Genomic DNA, 18121 nt, shown 5'->3' on the forward strand with positions numbered 1-18121 from the left:
GCCGTAACCCGCTCACAGTGCAATGCGTTCGGCTTGGCTCCAGCCAGCCCCGGGGCAGAGCTTCCACGGAGCTCCAGACGGACCAGGGAGCCGTCCACAGACTGATGCAGCCCAGGAAAGACTCACCAGAGCGCCCAGTGCCCGCCAGCCAATCGCCAGGTAGATCCATCGACTTGGAGAGCTCCTACACAAATAGAACCGTGAGCGGGGAAAAACGATCAAAAATGGCCGAAAACCCAATAAATTACCAACCTACCTTCTCATCTGATGCCAGCGAAGGCCCCTGGAGGGGTCCACGGCCGAAAATCCGCTCTTCTTCCGGGCCATGTGGTCTTCAAAAGCTCTCACCTATAATCCCGCCAGTGGGGTTTTACGGAAGGTGTACCGTTTTCCACTATTGGGCGGGGCTTAAGCGGGTGTCAAGGGAGGGCAATGCTATGTATGCCTTTCTGCGGCCCTGGTAAGGCATAGGGACTTTGAAAAGGTTCAGGACTGCACCTGCGAAGGCCCGGAGTGTGAGCCTTCGCAGGTAAAGGCCTGGTGGCCTGCGGAATCGGCCCGGGGATCCAGACCAGGGATTCGGCCTGGGGAATCGGACCGAGAATTCGCCCCGGCGTGGATATTCGGCCCGAATATTCGGAGCCCTGGGTGACAGAGAATCGGGGGGGTTCTGGACAGGGAGGGGGGGCTCAGGTCTCCCCACGAAGGGGGAGGCCCTGACCGGGCACTGGGGACCGGCCAGCCCCCTCTCCGCCCTGGAGCTAGGCGGATGGGACTTGGGCTGTGGACGCGGAGGGGGTCGTCCAGCGGGGGGTCCGGCCCGTGCCGGGCCGGGGGGGTTTTGGGTGGGGGACCGGGGAGGACCAGGGGGGCCAGGGTGGTTCACTCAGGGGGGGTCCGCTCAGGGGGGTCCGCTCACCCCATCCGCGTGACCCAAGGGGCGGTTCCGCTAACCCCATCCAATCACTGAATAAATGCTTAGAACAGATAAATGTGTGGATGAGACAAAACTTTCTCCAGCTGAACTAAAACAAAACTGAAGTCATTATTTTTAGACCTAAAGAGGAACAATCTAAAGTCAATGCACAGCTTCAGTTATTACAACTAAAAATTAGCGATCAGGCCGAAACCTGGGAGTAGTGACGACCTCAGACCTGAACCTTGCGAGCCACATAAAGACGATTACTAAGTCGGCCTTCTATCACCTGAAGAACATCTCCAGGATTAGAGGACTAATGTCTCAGCCAGATCTAGAGAAACTCATCCATGCGTTTATCTTTAGTCTCATTGATTATTGTAACAGCGTCTTCACAGGCCTGTCCAACAAATCAATCCTCCAGCTGCAGCTGATCCAGAAGCTGCTGCTCCTGTTCTCACTAAAACCAGGAAGATAGAGACATAACAGCAGTTTTAAAGTCCCTCCACTGGCTCCCTGTAGCTCAAAGAATAGATTTTAAAATACTGTTGTTAGTTTATAAATCACTGAACGGTTTAACACCACAATACATCAAAGATCTGCTGTTGTTGTATCAACCTTCCAGACTCTCAGGTTCTGGTTCTGGTTCTGCTCTGCATCCCCAGAACCAGAACCAAGAGAGGAGAAGCAGCTTTCAGCATCTATGCACCAAAAATCTGGAACAAACTTCCAGAAAACTGTTAAACAGCAGAAAACCCTGACTTTCTTTAAATCTCAACTAAAAACACACCTGTTTAGAATTTTATTTGAAATGTAATATGTAACAATGTACTGTTTACTCCATGATGCATGACTTTGTGTTTTTGTGTTATGATGTAAAGCACTTTGAAATGCCTTGCTGCTGAATGTGCTAATCAAATAAAATTTGATTGATTGATTGACTGTGTATGAAACATGTTAAGAGGTTTTCATCCCATATAATAACCAACATTTATTGTCCAGATCCACATGGGAGGTTGCTTCCAAATCTCCACTTTGCTGTGATGTACTGCTTGGCTTGGCTTCATTGCAAAACAAATCCAAATATCAAACTGTCCCTCCATAATTACAATTATGCAGGTAGTTTTTGCCCTCCCTATAAAGCCATTTCACTACCTCAGAGGTAGTGAAATGGCTTTATAGAATCTTGCAAAAGGAATCTGACCTCTTAATATGTTCCACGTTCTGAACTCTAATCCACAAACATTGTGTTTCATTTCGGCTATCTTTATAGAACAGGAAGCAATTCTAAAGTTGAAAATAGCTGAAACAGTGATGCAGATTTCACCTGACATGGCTATGCCTCCATCTAGTGGACGATAAAAGAAACAGCAAGCAGCCCAAAGAGGAGGATTATTTGGGTTGAACTCACACAAAATGTCCTCCACTGAAATGAAGGTCAAATGCCTTGGCCTTTGGACCAAACAGTTCACACATGCTGAAAGCCAAAGTGTGAAAGGAAAATTGTCTCCTATGTTTGGTCAACTGAAGAAACAAATGTTGTCTTCTGCTGATGAAAAATTATCAGCAGAAGACAAAACAAAAACTTCAATGGCAGCAACAGAATTGAAAGTTATAGTGAACTTTGACTGGAGAGGGTTAGGGTTAGAGCAATTACAACACTATAAAACGTACACTTTTTAATACAACATCACAGTGAAACAAATTAAAATAAAATTTTAAGTGATAAATTATTAACAACAACATTGTCAACATAAGACTATATGTACAGATGATTATTGATAAATGTATAAAAGGTATTAATATTTTGTCAGGGAATGATTTGGGGTCATCAAGCAGATCTTTGAAAAAAATATATGATGTTTTAATTTGTTCTGTGTTGGACTATGGATGTTTTGTTTATAAGTCAGCTAATACATTTAGATAGAATCCAAGCTAAAGTGCTGAGGCTTTTAGAACGTCTCCAATTCCTGCTCTTCAGGTTATTACTGGAGGAAATGCCACTAGACTTAGTCAGCAAATTATTGGTTAAATTACAAGGGCTGGAGAAAAATGAGCCAATAAACAGGTATTCAGAGAATGTTGAGAATATGGCCATAACATCATGAGTTTTGGATGGAAGGGAAATATTTCTGCAGATCATATGGAGATAAATCATACAGCATGCGTAAAATTGTAACTCTAAAATTGCTCTATGGTTAATTAAAATTCTGATAGTAAATTTAGAAACCGAAAAATATAGATCAGTCCTGTGGAGATTTGTATCAAATTATTCAGCAGAATTTATAAATAAAGCATGAAAGTATGACACAAAAAATTGATAGATTATCTGTGCATCAAAAGAGGAAAATGGTGAAACAAGAGTAGCAGTTTATATTTCAAAACAAAAAGTTGTTAGAAAAAGAAGAACAGATAATCTATCAATTTTTTGTTGGCAATTATTTAGGTGAAGCCTAGTGAGGCTCATCTGCTGAGATTCAATGTGTTGCTTAACCAGCATTAAATCTGAGAGCCGTCAAGATCTTTTAGAGGAAGTTACTTATTTGATGTATAGTATAAAGCAACAACAGATAAGTATTCAATTCACTTGGGTTCCAGCACATAAAAGAATTGTTAGGTAATGAAAAAATAGATAAATTGGCTAAAGAAGCAGTTAAGGCAAGAGAAACTGAATATAATGTCCCACTAAGTAGAGGAAAAATAAAAGTAATTATTAAAGATAAAATAAATAATATATGGCAGGAGAGATGGAATTTAGAAGAAAGAGGAAGAAATTTACATAAAATACAGAAGGAGGTAATCATGAGAAATAATATTTATAATAAATGAGAGAGAGGAAATATGGATTAACAGGTTGAGTGTTGGGCACTAGTTTAAATAGTGGTTTGAAATAATAAGAAAACATCCATCAGTTGATTGTTCTTATTGCAGGAAAACACAAGGACATGTGTTGATTTGTTATAGAAAATATATAAAATACAGAAAAGAATTGGAAAGGGTGATGGTCAATAAATATGGATAATTTATTAGGGAAGCAGCAATCAAATGATATAATTCGAGCACTTATTAAATATTTAAAAGATACAAAATTAGCTGAGAGGATTTAGTTTGTATGTGTCTGAATGTATAAACATGTACATAATTTAGTTATTTTAAGATTTGAAGACTAATAGGAAAAACGAATTTCTGAATTACGTCTCCGTCCAGTTGATGGCGGTAATGCACAAAGTTTGCAAAGTGCCAGAAAACCTATAGAAGAAGAAGAAGAAGAACTCTTGGTTGCCTGAGTTTTGCCAGTAATGGTACTCTGCGGCCCTCTGAGCTAGCGCTCAGCGCTATCTCTGAAATTACTTCTACTAATTAATCCTTGTTGCCTCTCTCAGGTGTTTCCTTGTGAAGCCTGATTTCTGTCTTTCTGGATTTCTCCCCTCGTGACGCCGTGGATCGCTTCCCCCTGGTTGCCCGAGTTCCTTCCTTGCCTCTGCAGATCTCCAATAAACCGTTCCTGGATTCTCAGCCGGCCGTCGCTTCGCTCCTCGAGCCTCCACACCCGACCTTACCTGTCCGCCCTCTGCCGCAGCCTCTACGGCTACCTGCATAGAACCGAGTCCCGGATCGCTTCAAGGACACCAGACCAAACCCTGGAAACCACGGCATCGCCCTGCTGGCAGAAGTCGAGCTTCATCTCAAGTAAGATCGGTCTGATTCTTCCTGAGTTTCCACTTTCCGACGCCCTCAAACTCACCATCTCTTTCTCACTGCTCTTCTGGCTGCCAACCCCAAGGACAAGAACTACAGTCTCACTTTTCCTCATTGTTCAAATAAACTGTGTTGATGTGATCAGCTGTTCCCTGGTGGTGGTCTGAATGTGGGGAAAGAAACTCAGACCCATCATGACAAAATGTCATATTTTCAAAAACGGCTAAATATCAAAATCATAAGGGATTCCTTTTTAGGGGGTTAATATGCATTAATAAAATCTATCTTACATGAAGCTTTTCAAAAAATACATTTGTCCGTTTATAGTTTTCAAAGACGATACGGACTGCATTCATCAATATTTAATCAGAATATGTTGTCTGCATAACTAAACCTTTAATTTATGCATAAATAAATAAATAAAGTTATGGAAGAAACAGCTTCATTGCAATCAGACTATTTTACACATTGGATTTATAATACTGAATTTTATACTATGCACTTTTATGTATGATTAGATCATGAATATACTTTCTAAACACAATCCTGATTTTATCCCAGAGAGACGCAACAAATTAAAACATGAGTGGAAAACTAGCAAAGCTGTAGATTAAAACTATTTCAAAGGTCACAAGTTACAACGACTGGATGAAAATTCCCCTGACAAGGAGTCATTTATTTCTGCCAACAGGTGGCGCAATTTCTTTGATTAAAACGTCCAAACCTCTGAAGTTTAATGTACTATAAATAAAAGAAGTTAAAAGTGGAAAACGCATGCTGTTTGAAAGCTGGAAACACTTCCAGGAGATGCAGTGAGTTTTTCTAATGATGTTAAACTGTATTGAACGAGAGGCTCGACTTTTACAGTCTGGAAACAACGACAACTTAGTTGCTCCTGCATCCGCAGCAACAGAAAGAAAAGCGGAAAAGACTGAAGGGAAAAAGTGAGGCTGTCAGCAGGTTCATGACGCAACTTCTGCGTGGCCGGAGGATAATGAAAGTGGGACTGAAGATGTCGCGATTGTCCCTCCTGTGGGTGGAAATCCTCACGTGTGTGCGCGCACACAAAACACTCGGGACAGACGGAGCGGCTGCAGACGCCTCCGACTGACTGAGCTGCTGGATGTGAGAGCCGACCGGACGCGTGGCGAGTCCGTTTCTCTGCTGCGCGCTGATTTGACAGATCATCAAGTGAAGGCGGTGTGAGCGACATGAACTTTAATCTGGCGCAATATTTCAGGCAGTGTTGGACCAGGCGCAGCTCATCGACTGGACAACGTTAGTCTCAGTTTCTGCGGCTCTTCTGCATGTTTGGGAATGTGTGTGGATTTCTGCAAGTGTCTGCTGGAGCAGCGGTTCATGATCCCCGGGACTTGCAAACGTGTGAGCTGAATGTAGCTTTAATTCATTTGTGTGAGTCAATTCATTAAGCCTATATTCTTATTTGAACTAAAGCTTGGAGGCACGATGGGCTTATACAGTTTGGCGTTGTCATTGGTTGCGTGCGCGTGTACGTGCGCAGCAGCACTCTGAGCGCCACGGACACTCCGAGCTCATCCCGGGAGTGTGCGCCTCCTGCGGCCTCAGGGCGCCGGATCAGTCGGAGCGGGTGAACATCGACTTCGTGGAGGCGGTGAAGCGGCACATCCTGAATCGTCTGCAGATGCGGGACAGGCCGAACATCACGCACCCCATCCCGAAAGCAGCCATGGTGACAGCGCTGCGGAGGCTGCACGCCGGCAAAGTGCGTGAGGACGGCCGGGTGGAGATTCCCAACTTTGACGGCCAGGCCGCCTTCAGCAACGACGTTCAGGGAGAAACCTCGGAGATCATCAGCTTTGCAGAATCAGGTAATAATCATTCATTGCGCATGTCTGACTCGACCCCTACGTGAACCCCCTCACCTTTATTTCATGAAAGTCGTGCAACAGGTGAAGTAATGACCCAACATCCATCCTAAAGGATTACATTTTATTTCCAAGGCTTAATCCTGTCTGGGTTATGGACACAATGGATCAGCCAGTCACAACAACACTTTCAAACGGCCATAAACTAATGAGATCGCGTGGAGTCATCATTTTCATCCTCTTATTACATCACCGCTCCCTCCTGTAAATCCAGTGACTGCTTCTAAATCCCCCTGTTTTAGTCTGATGAAAATCAAAATGAAATCAAACTAAAGCCAGGTCCTTAAATTACCTTGATGTGCTAAGCAGAGGATGCAAAAGCTCTGAATCAAATTTCATCTCTGAAGTTCTGCTCCCACTCAGCAGAGCAGTGCATGGATAGCACTTCACATAAACACCAAGTCCTTCAATTGGCCGTTTCTCCTTCCTTTCAGGGGAATCTAACTAATTGTCTGAAGTGCAAAGACTCTTGCTCAGTCCCAGGCACAACTAAAATCTTCTGTTACCTACGTATCCACTAATTGTCAGCCAGCTCTGGCAGAACAGTGTGTTTGACACAAACTATTAGTTTACAGGAAAGAAAACTTGTAATTAAAGGCACCAACATGGACCCAGAGCCAGCTAATTTCCCGCTGGCTGGCTGCTACAATTAGTCTGAATGAACTGTGAGCTCCTGCATTGCCAGTAGGAATGATCTGAATGCTTTCCTGACAGGAGAACAAAAGCCAGGCAATTATTAGAAGAGTGTGAAGTGTTCCTGCTGAACACATCGTGTCAGAGATAGAAGGAAAAAGTAGGCAAACAAAAGAATTTGCTTGGAATAATGCATGAGATATATGAGATCCTGCAGTGTTGTACTGGAGGGGGTGTGCTGATGGGGTAATTGTGTGTGTGTGTGTGTGTGTGTGTGTGTGTGTGTGTGTGTGTGTGTGTGTGTGTGTGTGTGTGTGTGTTTGTGTGCGTGCGTGCAAATATTGTAGCGTTGAAAAGAACGCTTTTGTCATTCTAAAGGTTTGTTGGCCTCCTTTGATTCTTCTTGAGTTTTTCTTTCCCTGAGCTCTATTCTTCCTCACACCTTTGAGCCTTTGTGTGGCATTGTACCATAAAACTGGCTTGGGTCCCTTCTGCCCTGGACCCCATCTGCCTCATGGCCAGTTGGCCCAAATCCCTCCTCTCCTCAGATGGGATGCTGCCAGCCGGGGCACGGCCCAGTTCTGGGGTCTCCACGATGCTCTGAGGCCAGGGCGCAGGCTTGGTTTTGGGCAAGGTTGGCTGAGGGGGCAACTGTTTAGCCAACAGATGGATGTGGATAGGTGTTTCACTCGCTTTGTGTTCATATGGAGCTCAGAGGTCAGCTGGAGTCCTCTGCCTCCCCACAGCAAAGGCTGAACTGTGGCGTCTTTGTGACGTCTTTGCGGTTTGCAGTGGTTAGGGCTTTGCCAAAAGGCACTGGAGCAGGTGAGGTGAGCCGATGCCAATCTTCCTTTTTACCCTGCATTGCACCCATGTGTCTTTGCTGAGGGATTCGATGTCCCGTATTCACAGGAGCGGAGCGAGAAGCACAAGAGAGGGAAAGAGGTGAACGAGAGAGGTCAGCAGAGAAGTTCAGCTCCGAACTTCTCAATTGCCCCTTTTAGCTCTTTGAACCCCATGAAACATTCAGACTTAAGACTTCATTATAGGAGGTCATTACTGGTTCATCCAAAGGATCAGGCCTTATCCCAAGACCATGTTTTTCATGAGAAGATGTCAGTCATGGCGCAGTCTGTGCCTCAGCGCCGCAGATTCAGTTCAGCTATTTGAACTTGTCTATATATTCTTATCTAAGTTTTTTTGTGAAATATCAGCAACTTTCCTGTCTGGGGAATTTCTGGGGAAGCGAGTTTCAGCCCTTAGAGACTTTTGGGTCTGACCAGTGAAGGGCAGAAAGTATTCCGGTTTGGTTATTTTGTTTTCCTTGTTCTTCGTACGTCTTCTCCACCCCGACCCGGTTGTTGCAGATTGACACTTATTCTGCTCTGGTTTCTGTTTCTGATGAGTGATTTTTTTTCCTACATGTGATGGATTGAATTGGAGGTAGCTGCAATTCAATCTTTCTACATGACTGGAGTGTGTTGGATTGTTTGATTGTTTGATTTTTTTGACACAGGTTGAAGGCTTTTTGTCTTATAAAGTGTTTTAAATTTGAATTTATTTAACAAGAGGCAATGCATTTTGATCACTACGAGTAAACTAAACAGTCATGTAAATATGCCAGATTTAGCCACAAGGGCTCATTTTTATGGGAAAGTCAAAAAAAATGAAATCACTAACTTGCATATTGAGAAAGAATTGATTATGATGAAAACAGATTGGCAATTCTAATTGTTATTTTGAAACACTAATGCAACTTTGCTTCAGAGTCACTGTTTACATGGTTTTCTAAAAGGTACAGTTACATGTTTTCACATTTTTATGGTACTTTATACCAAGAGTTTGATGCTCAGACTGACCAGAGGAGTTTCTCTTGAATCAGAATTTACAGGTTTATTTAATTTTATTTGAAAAAAACCTTTTGAAAAGGCAGTGGTGGTATGTACAGATATGTCCCAAGTCAAAAAGATCAAATATTATTGTTTATCCAGTTTTCAATGTCTGCTTATAAAGTTTATTGGTTGACATCTGGTCCAGCTAATCAAACAATAAGTTATATAAGAATGAATTTTGGCATTTCAGCATTTTGAAGCTTCTACTGTCAGATTATTTCTGATTTTTCTAAGTGACATGTTGAATAAATTTTCTTTCTTAATTTGTAACATGACTTTGAAATGAAAGTTGTGAATCTGGAAGACTTTATTCTTCTACTTCTGTACTGGTGTTGCTGTCTGGATGAGCTGATCTGCCTCTTTGTGTTTCGAATCAGTTTCCTAAGAATAAACTGAACTCCGTGTATCTGACAGCCATGCCTGGGCCTTCGGGGATTTGAAGAGACCAATCTTAGGCTACGTTCTCCCTCCACAGTAGCTCTCAGCTCTGCTTCACCCTCAGCAAGGAGGTGCAGGTGGAGACACGCTGGAGCGGCTCCTTAGCATCCCAAGCCCACCCAGGTGTCCCTGATCATCACTGACAACTTCCTCTCCTGCGCAGGTCAGGTGAGGCGTGTTGGGGCCAGCACCTTGTTGTTTGTGAGGCTGGATGGAACAAGAACCGCATTAAAAAAAGAAAAATAAACCCGAACGTTACTGGGAAAGGAAATTATTGACTTGTTTGTAATTAGCAATGTTTTCAAAAAAGTTCTTGGGGACTTCAAATCAAAGTTGAATTAAAATTCATTAGTTGTTGTTTTTTTGTTTTGTTTTTTTAGCAGACGCTGTTACAAAATGATTGCACTATTTAAATGTACTTCATTGCTTGAGGCTGTGTGGAGAGTAAAGTCTGTTTAGGTACAAAAACAGCATCCGTCCTCACTCCCTTCATGTTTATGACTTGGTTGCGCTGCAGAGCCCGTTTTTCTCAGCTCAGAGCTGTTGAGACACGTAAGGAGGCTCTGCGCTGAAAGAGGGAAGGTTACTTACTTTGTACCCCTGAGGGGTGTTTACAATGTTTCCAGGCATGAGCTGCTGTTCAGCTGACTCCTTTCTGTCAGCCATGTATTCACTTTGCTTTGTGCTTCTCATCCCACAGCCATAGTCCAGGCTGTTTGATATATATTGTTCCCTGCTTCCAGGATGGGTGTGTGTAAATATGCATGGATGGATGCAGATGTGTGTTTAAAGTAGTCCAGTCTGGCTGTGGTGCCTGAGAGAGGAGAGCTGGTCTGAACAGGTCTCTTTGTGAATGTAAAGCTGTGGTTTACAGGAGGAAGAGGCAGTTTAAAGAGGATGAGGGGCCCGTCTTTGGTGGCCACCTGTTGACACTGACACACACTAATCAGTCAGCAAACAAAGTCATTTAACTGCTTTGAAAGGCGCTGCATGGGCACATTGTACCAAAACTCCTGAAATAGAAACCTTTCAAGTTCCCTCAGGGTCATTTGGGAGACATCATTAAGTTGGTGAACAAGAAAAAGAGCCAAAACAGTGCTGCGTGTCACCTTTGGACACCCTGGATCTCTTTATTGTGCTGTTGCAGAAAGTAGCCAGTGTCATGTAAATGCCTCTTATTTTTTGCCTCTTGGTGCTTTTTGCTGGAGAAGTTTGAATGCGTTGCTGCGGCGTGTCTGTCTCCTGGAGCCTCATGTACAGCGCAGCCCTGTCACTCTCCAGCGCTCTCCCTGGAAGGATGCAGTGATGGGTGGGTTTTTAGCGAACTCAATGAACCCCCCACAGACTCTGACCGTGTCCACCAACACCCCCCACTTTGCTCCCCTCTGATCTCCTCCCTCTCCTTTTTGGTCCTGTCAGGTTCAGTGGAAGACTTGAAGCCAACTGGGCTTGATCCCAGAACCGGCCGGTCAGAACTGACCTATCAGAAGCTGCTGCAGACGTCACCTGATGCAGTGATAGAAAGTGAACAGAGAGAGCAAACCTTATGGGACAAAGCAGAGGCCTTTATAAAGTCTTCTGTGTCAGCATGTGTTGGTGTGTAAGTGTGTGTGTCTTTGTGAAAAGTCACAGAATAAAGCTTGCTTTACATCATGCTGCACTGAGACCTAAACGAATTGTTTGGCACTTTGTATGTGAGGATCTTAACTGCTACCTTATTGTGTCATATTTGAAAAATGTCTGTAGGTTCGGATGGAAAAGGCATCACAACAACTTTTAGGAGTTTTGAATGTGCAGAAAGTCTCCACATAAAAGGCCCAGATATTTGAGAGGTATCATTAATTTCCATGTTCCTTTGACACAGCACTTTCCCAACCAAGTCACAGCAAGAAGATCCTGACTTCAATTCCCAGTGGATCAGTGGATCACCTCACCTACATGTGTCGGTTTAGGGTTTGCCAAAATGATACTTGACTTAAAGAATTTTCATCTAAAATGAAATCAGACTAAAAAAGCGCTTCTCTGGACACTCACATGGTTTTAATGAAATCAATGGTTCCAGTTCTGATGGTGGTCACCTACTCAACAGTAGCCACAGCTGCCCTGGGGCAGTCTGGCACAGGCCAGGGCGCCATGCACCGACGCCCCCTGCTGGGCTCTCTGACCACAGCAGGCGAGGCGGGTGGAGCGTCGTTGTCAAGGACACAGCAAAGGCAGATAGAGTGGGAATTGAACCAACAACCTACCGATCGCAGGATGAACTCCCATCATCTTCCTTAAAATAATAGTTTTAATGGAGAAAAACTATTTTACATATATTTATATATTTAAAGTTAAGTTACTTAAATAAATGTAACCTCTGGTCATAATGTCAAAAAACTTCAGAGTTTTTATGTAATGCTGCATCCTTACCTAAAAAGCCAGGGTTTAGTAAGACATGATATTTTTGTTCAGTCACATTCAACAATAAACGAACCCTCATCCGTACCGAACGCCACTGTGGCTGAAAGGAAAGATCCAAACGCTGTGGATTATATTCCAGCTTTCTCCTGCCAAATGTCAATGTGCCCCTGAGCAAGGCAGTGAGCTAAATGATACACACTCATTTGCATATCAGTGTAAGAATGCATGTGCATCTGTGAGTGCAGTTGGTTGAATGTGGTTGCGTTGACTATTGATGCTGTTGCTGTGACTTATTGTGGCATCCCTGATCAATAGTGTCAGAAAACGTGAAAAACTTTGTTACAAAATGTTCAGCATGGACTGGCTGTGACAGGTTACATTTGTGCACTCACATGGGACGGGTATTTTCAGAGATTTGTCCTGAGAGTCACATCAGACACAAGCAATTATTATTTTAGTTGAAAGTTTAAAACTGAAGTTTGCTATTTGTTTTACTCTTTAGTGCCGTTAGCAGCAAGGGAGTCCATCCTATCTCTCCATCGGGGGACAATAAACAAGAACATTTCTTAAGCTTAACTTTGGAGTGTCAGAAAAGTTACAGGAAATGTAACATGGCTTAAAATGTTGTTAATGTGTTCAACCTGCAGGACCAAAAGTGACTACTGGTGATTTATAACAAATTTGTTTTTCTCAATAAACAAACCGCTGAGACCCATAGAATGAAAATAAAATTCAAATCTAGCCCCTCCAGTTTCAGTCTCTGCTTATCAATGGAAGAGTTAAAGGTTTAATGTAATCAGATATTTGCTGACTTTAACAAAACAGGGTCAAGTCCATGAAAGCAACGTAGAAGTTTAGCTAATTTTGATTTAAAGCATAACGAGGCAGTTTATCATAAATCAGCCAAAGTAATGAAATAATGAACTGCAGTCTGATTTTTGTTAATGTTTCTTCCTTCAAAAGGAAGAAACATTAACAATAGTTAACATTAACTTGTGAAAAGAAATAAAATGTGGAAGTATTTACATACTGGAGGGTTGTTAGTTTAGATGCACCCAATCTTCTGGGATTTACGCCCATGGTTAGCAGTGCAAGTCAGAAATGTTCATTTTCTGTTCTTACACAAAAGACATGTTCAAAAGTAGAATAGCATATTTTTACAGCACTAACTAACCCTAAAAAATCATCTCTGGTGATTAGTTCATACCCAGAAAGCACAAAATGAGAGAAACATTGAATCTACATTGAAACAGAATTGAAACAGTGATTCACATGTTGAATCAACGTTTCCATCATAACTGACACTATCAATGTTGATTCAACCATCATCTGAATGTGGATCAACAGCCACATTGAACTTGATTTTATACTGAGTGACGTAAGAAATCAATATTGATTCATGTTTTGGTCTGACAGGTCTGCGCCATTAAAAGTTTCTTCACTGGTGTTCATTTTATTGGCAGATGCTGCGTATTATGTTATTGATAATTATTTAATATTACCGTATTTCCAAAAAATGTGTTAACACAAACTTAAAAAATAACCTGCCATTAACGTAGCATTTATGTAAAAAAGAGGAATAGATCTGCAAACAACACATTTGACTCCTGGTGACAGTCAGAACATGAAGAGCAGCATCCATGAGGTCCAGTCCGGTTCCGTACGAACCAGGAAACGGGCCGACCCGGCTCCGACTCGGCTCCGACTCGGCTCCGACTCGGGTCCGACTCGGCTCCGACTCGGGTCGGCGTCACTTTGCCTCCCGATGTTTTCCTGCCGTGGCGCCTAATGAAGCCACTTGCTGTGGTTTCCCTGCAGTCGGTCGGCTCTGGGCCAAAGCAGCAGCTGAAACACGGAGCAGAGGGAGGAAGGCAGAAAGACCATAAACATCAGAACGTTCTGAAAGACGTGGAGATCTGAAATAGTGTCCTGGAAGAATCACAGAGCGTTCGGCTCCCATGTTCACTCAGTCATATTAATAAGGACCCGCTCATATTCATTCAGATTTATGTCAATGTTAGTCGACATACACAATGACATTCACCCGTCAAGCTGCAGCATTTATGATGCTGCAGCAGAATGCAGCATTTATGATGCTGCTCTCGTTAAAGTGACGGAATCAATATTTAAAATAAAGTTCTGTTTATCAGAAAACATTAAGGTAAAATCAGGTTGATTTAACAAAACCAGAGACAGAAAAATAATGCAAAAGGTGATTTGTACTGTAGTTGGAAAGTTATTTACCGTGCATACAGGATAATCTTCTATCAAGTAACTGGTTCAATTTTCCATTAACCTCAAACATTTAGAAATAAATTCATTCAAAAATGTCCATATAACGATCCCAACCAGTAGCAATAGTCCAGTTTAAGCAGTTACTAACCCAGTGATCAACAGACTGAATCAGCAGGTTTAGATCAGGGTTTCTCTTCTGCCACAGCTGGATTCAATCGGTGGTGATCAACAGCCTCTGCAGAGGTCATGTGATCCTCTGAATCAGCTGTTCTGGAACAGAGGCACATCTTAGCATGTCAGTGAGCTCATCATAATAAAAACTGAAAAACAAGTGGCTTAAAAGTATTTAAAGCAGCAGTAGCAGCACTACACTCCTTGTCCACCACATGCTCTCCCAGACCAAACGATCACTTTTAAAAAATAAAACCGCCCACTTTTAAAAACTCAAATCCCACAAAATCTCGCAGGATGTCATAGTAAGTCTAGTGAGGTGTGCTGGATAAAAAAATACAAAAGGAGACAGGACAAATTCAAGAATAGAAAAACTTTATTACAGGATAAAAATATGATAATATGGACAAACATTTAGGAATGTCGAAAGTGATGCTGCAGGGTTGCAGATATCATTTCAGTAGCTTTTGCATCTACACTTTATTTTTAAGGCTATGTAAATTGAAGATAAAAACTGGAAATTCATTTTTTGTTGCAGATGTTTGGACATCTGCAACAAATCAAATTTAGCAACATAAATAGTTGATATAAAATGTTACTAATCATTCAAATTTATTTGTGTATCACATTTCAGCAAAAAGTCAGATTAAAGTACTTTACGTAAAACAATACAGTTATAGATCTATAATTCTATAGTTCTAGATCTAGAACTCTAGATTGTTTTCTTTAATAACTTCTGTTTCTGATCAGAGTTTTGTCTTATCCACACATTTCTTTGTTCTCAGTATCTGTTCAGTGATCGGGCCAAAGGTCACCTGGTGACATCACAATGTGTAACTCATTTTGTGTCCTGCTGTCGCTGGATGCAGTGGGATCATATAGATATTGAATGAGAGGAGTCCTAGGATGGAACCATGACGAACCCCACATGTGACCTCTGACCCCTAGATGAGGAATCCCAGTTCTTCAGTTCAGATTGGAACTCGGTCACATTTCTTCATTTGAAATAATAATACAGCCTCATGTGTTAAAGGGATTGAAACATTTTTTCACTGATAAAAGTTTGTCATGCACTTCAGAAACGGGTACGTCTTACGCTCTCCACACATGTGCAGCAGATGGTATTTATTACCCAGAATGCATTGCTGTAGAATTACAGGCAGTCTGTCTACAGTAAGCAGTAATTCATCGACTGAATGTTATTGTTTGACTTTGTTGTCCGATTTTTCAGGTTGTGGATGAATCTACCGTTGTGATGTTCATCTTTACCTACATCCGTGTGTTGATAAGTTACTGATTCGTCTGCTTTGTCTCTTCTGTTTCCACAGAGGAAGAAACAAACGCTAAACCCGTCTGTACTTCCTGATCTCCAATGAGGGCCACCAGAACCTGCATGTGTCCCAGGCCAACCTGTGGCTGTATCTCCGCCTGCTGCCTGCTGGACCCGAGAAGGGCCTCCGGAGGAAGGTCACCGTCAAAATTCACTACCAGGAGGTCGGAGCTGCAGAGGGGAACGAGGCAACGGGCCGCTGGGTTCTGGTGGAGAAGCGCGTGGACCTGAAGCGCAGCGGCTGGCACACGTTTCCGCTCTCGGAGGCGGTGCGGGCCGTGTTTGGGAAGGGCAGCCGGAGACAGGACCTGGAGGTGCACTGCGAGGGGTGCGAGGCGTCCGGAGTGACTCCGGTGCTGGTGGACCCGGGCGACCCGTCCCACCGACCCTTCCTGGTGGTGCGTGCGCATCAGGTGGACGGGAAGCACCGCATTCGGAAGCGGGGGCTGGAATGTGACGGCACCAGCGGGGGGTTATGTTGCCGGCAGCAGTTTTTTACATCGACTTCCGTCTCATCGGCTGGAACGACTGGATCATTGCTCCGGCTGGTTATTATGGAAACTACTGTGAGGGAAGCTGCCCCGCCTACATGGCGGGCGTCCCTCAGCTTCGTCCTTCCACACAGCAGTGGTTAACCAGTACCGCATGAGAGGCATGAGTCCGGGCTCGGTGAACTCCTGCTGCATCCCCACCAAGCTCAGCACCATGTCCATGCTCTACTTTGATGACGAGTACAACATCGTGAAGCGGGACGTTCCCAACATGATTGTGGAGGAGTGCGGCTGCGCTTGAGTCTGCCCAGCAGATTCTGTGCATGCAAGACTTTTCTGTGCAGAACATCATCTCCATTTATCCATATCTAGAGCTGCTCTAATCCAGAAAACACAACCTAGATGTTGTGTCCACACGAGTGTGTCGGGACGAAAGAGCGTGTCTTTTTCCGACTTAGTGAACTCCTGCGTTCAGTGACGGGGTGACAAGCAAATTATTTTCACCAAATCACATCTTGGTCTAGTTTGCCATTTCTAGTCAAAAACTAATGGCCCATTATCTCCTCTGAATGAAGTTTGTTAAAGCGCTTAAAGACAAAGACAGGATCAACCAGTGGACATACTGGTGTCAGACTTTCTCCAACCTTCTTAAGTACTTAAAGCACAAAAGAAACTTGTTTTCTTAAAGCACTGTCAGTTCATCACCTTATACAATTCAGAACGCCAGCACTTCTCCACTACGCAGGCAGATGTAGTCTGACTGTCCTTCCTAGTGGAAACTGATAAGCAGCGCTTAATGCTGGAGGCCAGTCACAGGTTTGGATGCTGAGCCGCTGCTCAGCTTCCACATAACATCACTTCTGGTGAAGGGACATCCAGACGAAGAAAAGGTCTCACAGGTGGCCTTTGCCTGATCTCCCTCCCTGCGGCTTGACAGAAGACAGCCTACAGACTCAAAGACTAGTTTCCACCAAACTGGTCACCACAGTGCAGTGCAGCACTTGCAGGAACTGAAATGCACACCCTGAATAGCACTTGTACAAAATGCCTTCCTCGGGTACAGAGTGTCCTGTCAGATTGCTGAGCAAGTGCCACATGAGCTATGCAATGTGTAGAACTTCATAAAATCCATAATCAATTTGCTCCAATAGGCTGAACTCTGCGTCTTCTTTCTATCCTTAAATCATTTCTTTACTCCTCAACTGTTTAAAAATACTTGAAATGTGATCTTTCGCTTGCTTTCCAAAGCGAATGATTGTTGTGATGTTTGCACTGAGTTGCGGAATTAACGAAACAGAAACTGCCATTGAAAAGTTATTTTTATATAGTTAAATTGAAATAAGTTTCAGATGTATTTTACAAAATAAATGAAACCAAAGACGCCAAGATTCCACTGAGACTGTCAGGCCGTTTAGTGACTGTTCAATAAGTAGAAAAGGGCCTTTAACTGTATCAGGGTATGATAGACAGATGACAGATTTTCATTTTCCAGCTCTTTTTCCATTCTTTTTTTTGTACATAAACATCATTTCATTGTTCATCTTAATTATATATTTTTTTTTCTATTTAATAAAAGTTATTTTTAGTTCATTTTGATTCATTGAGTCAAATAAATGTGTCCAGTCCAGTTTATGTAATATAAATGTTTTCTTAAATATTTTAAAATATGAAAAAATGAGTGTCTTGTGTTTTTGTCCTTCTGACTGTTCCTTCCAGCAGGAAGGCGTTTTGGGACGATACCCTCCGAAAAACAAGGGCGGGGTTCAAATCCCTGCCAGGAAAACAAGCAACACATTTTAGTCTCTGCCTGCACTGGTCCAGACATAAAACATCTCCACTCTGTCAGCTCGGTATGTTGGGATATGATTTCTTTCCCAGTATTAACTTTTGTATCAAATTGAAATAAACACAAATGAAGTTTACTGGCACTTTATCAGTCAGCAGTGAAACACACTCACAGTGAGAAGGAAGCCATTTTGAACTAAACACAATAAACTAAAAGAAAC

The 18121-nt window shown here is 42.9% G+C and overlaps 1 pseudogene; it reads left to right on the top strand.

Annotated features, from left to right (window-relative positions):
* Positions 1 to 5947: 5947 nt before the first annotated feature.
* On the top strand, positions 5948 to 17381 carry LOC129374590 (inhibin beta B chain-like; annotated as a pseudogene).
* Positions 17382 to 18121: the final 740 nt, after the last annotated feature.

Source organism: Poeciliopsis prolifica, unplaced genomic scaffold, assembly GCF_027474105.1.
Source record: "Poeciliopsis prolifica strain line A6 unplaced genomic scaffold, Auburn_PproV2 SCAFFOLD036, whole genome shotgun sequence".
Lineage (NCBI taxonomy): Eukaryota > Metazoa > Chordata > Actinopteri > Cyprinodontiformes > Poeciliidae > Poeciliopsis > Poeciliopsis prolifica.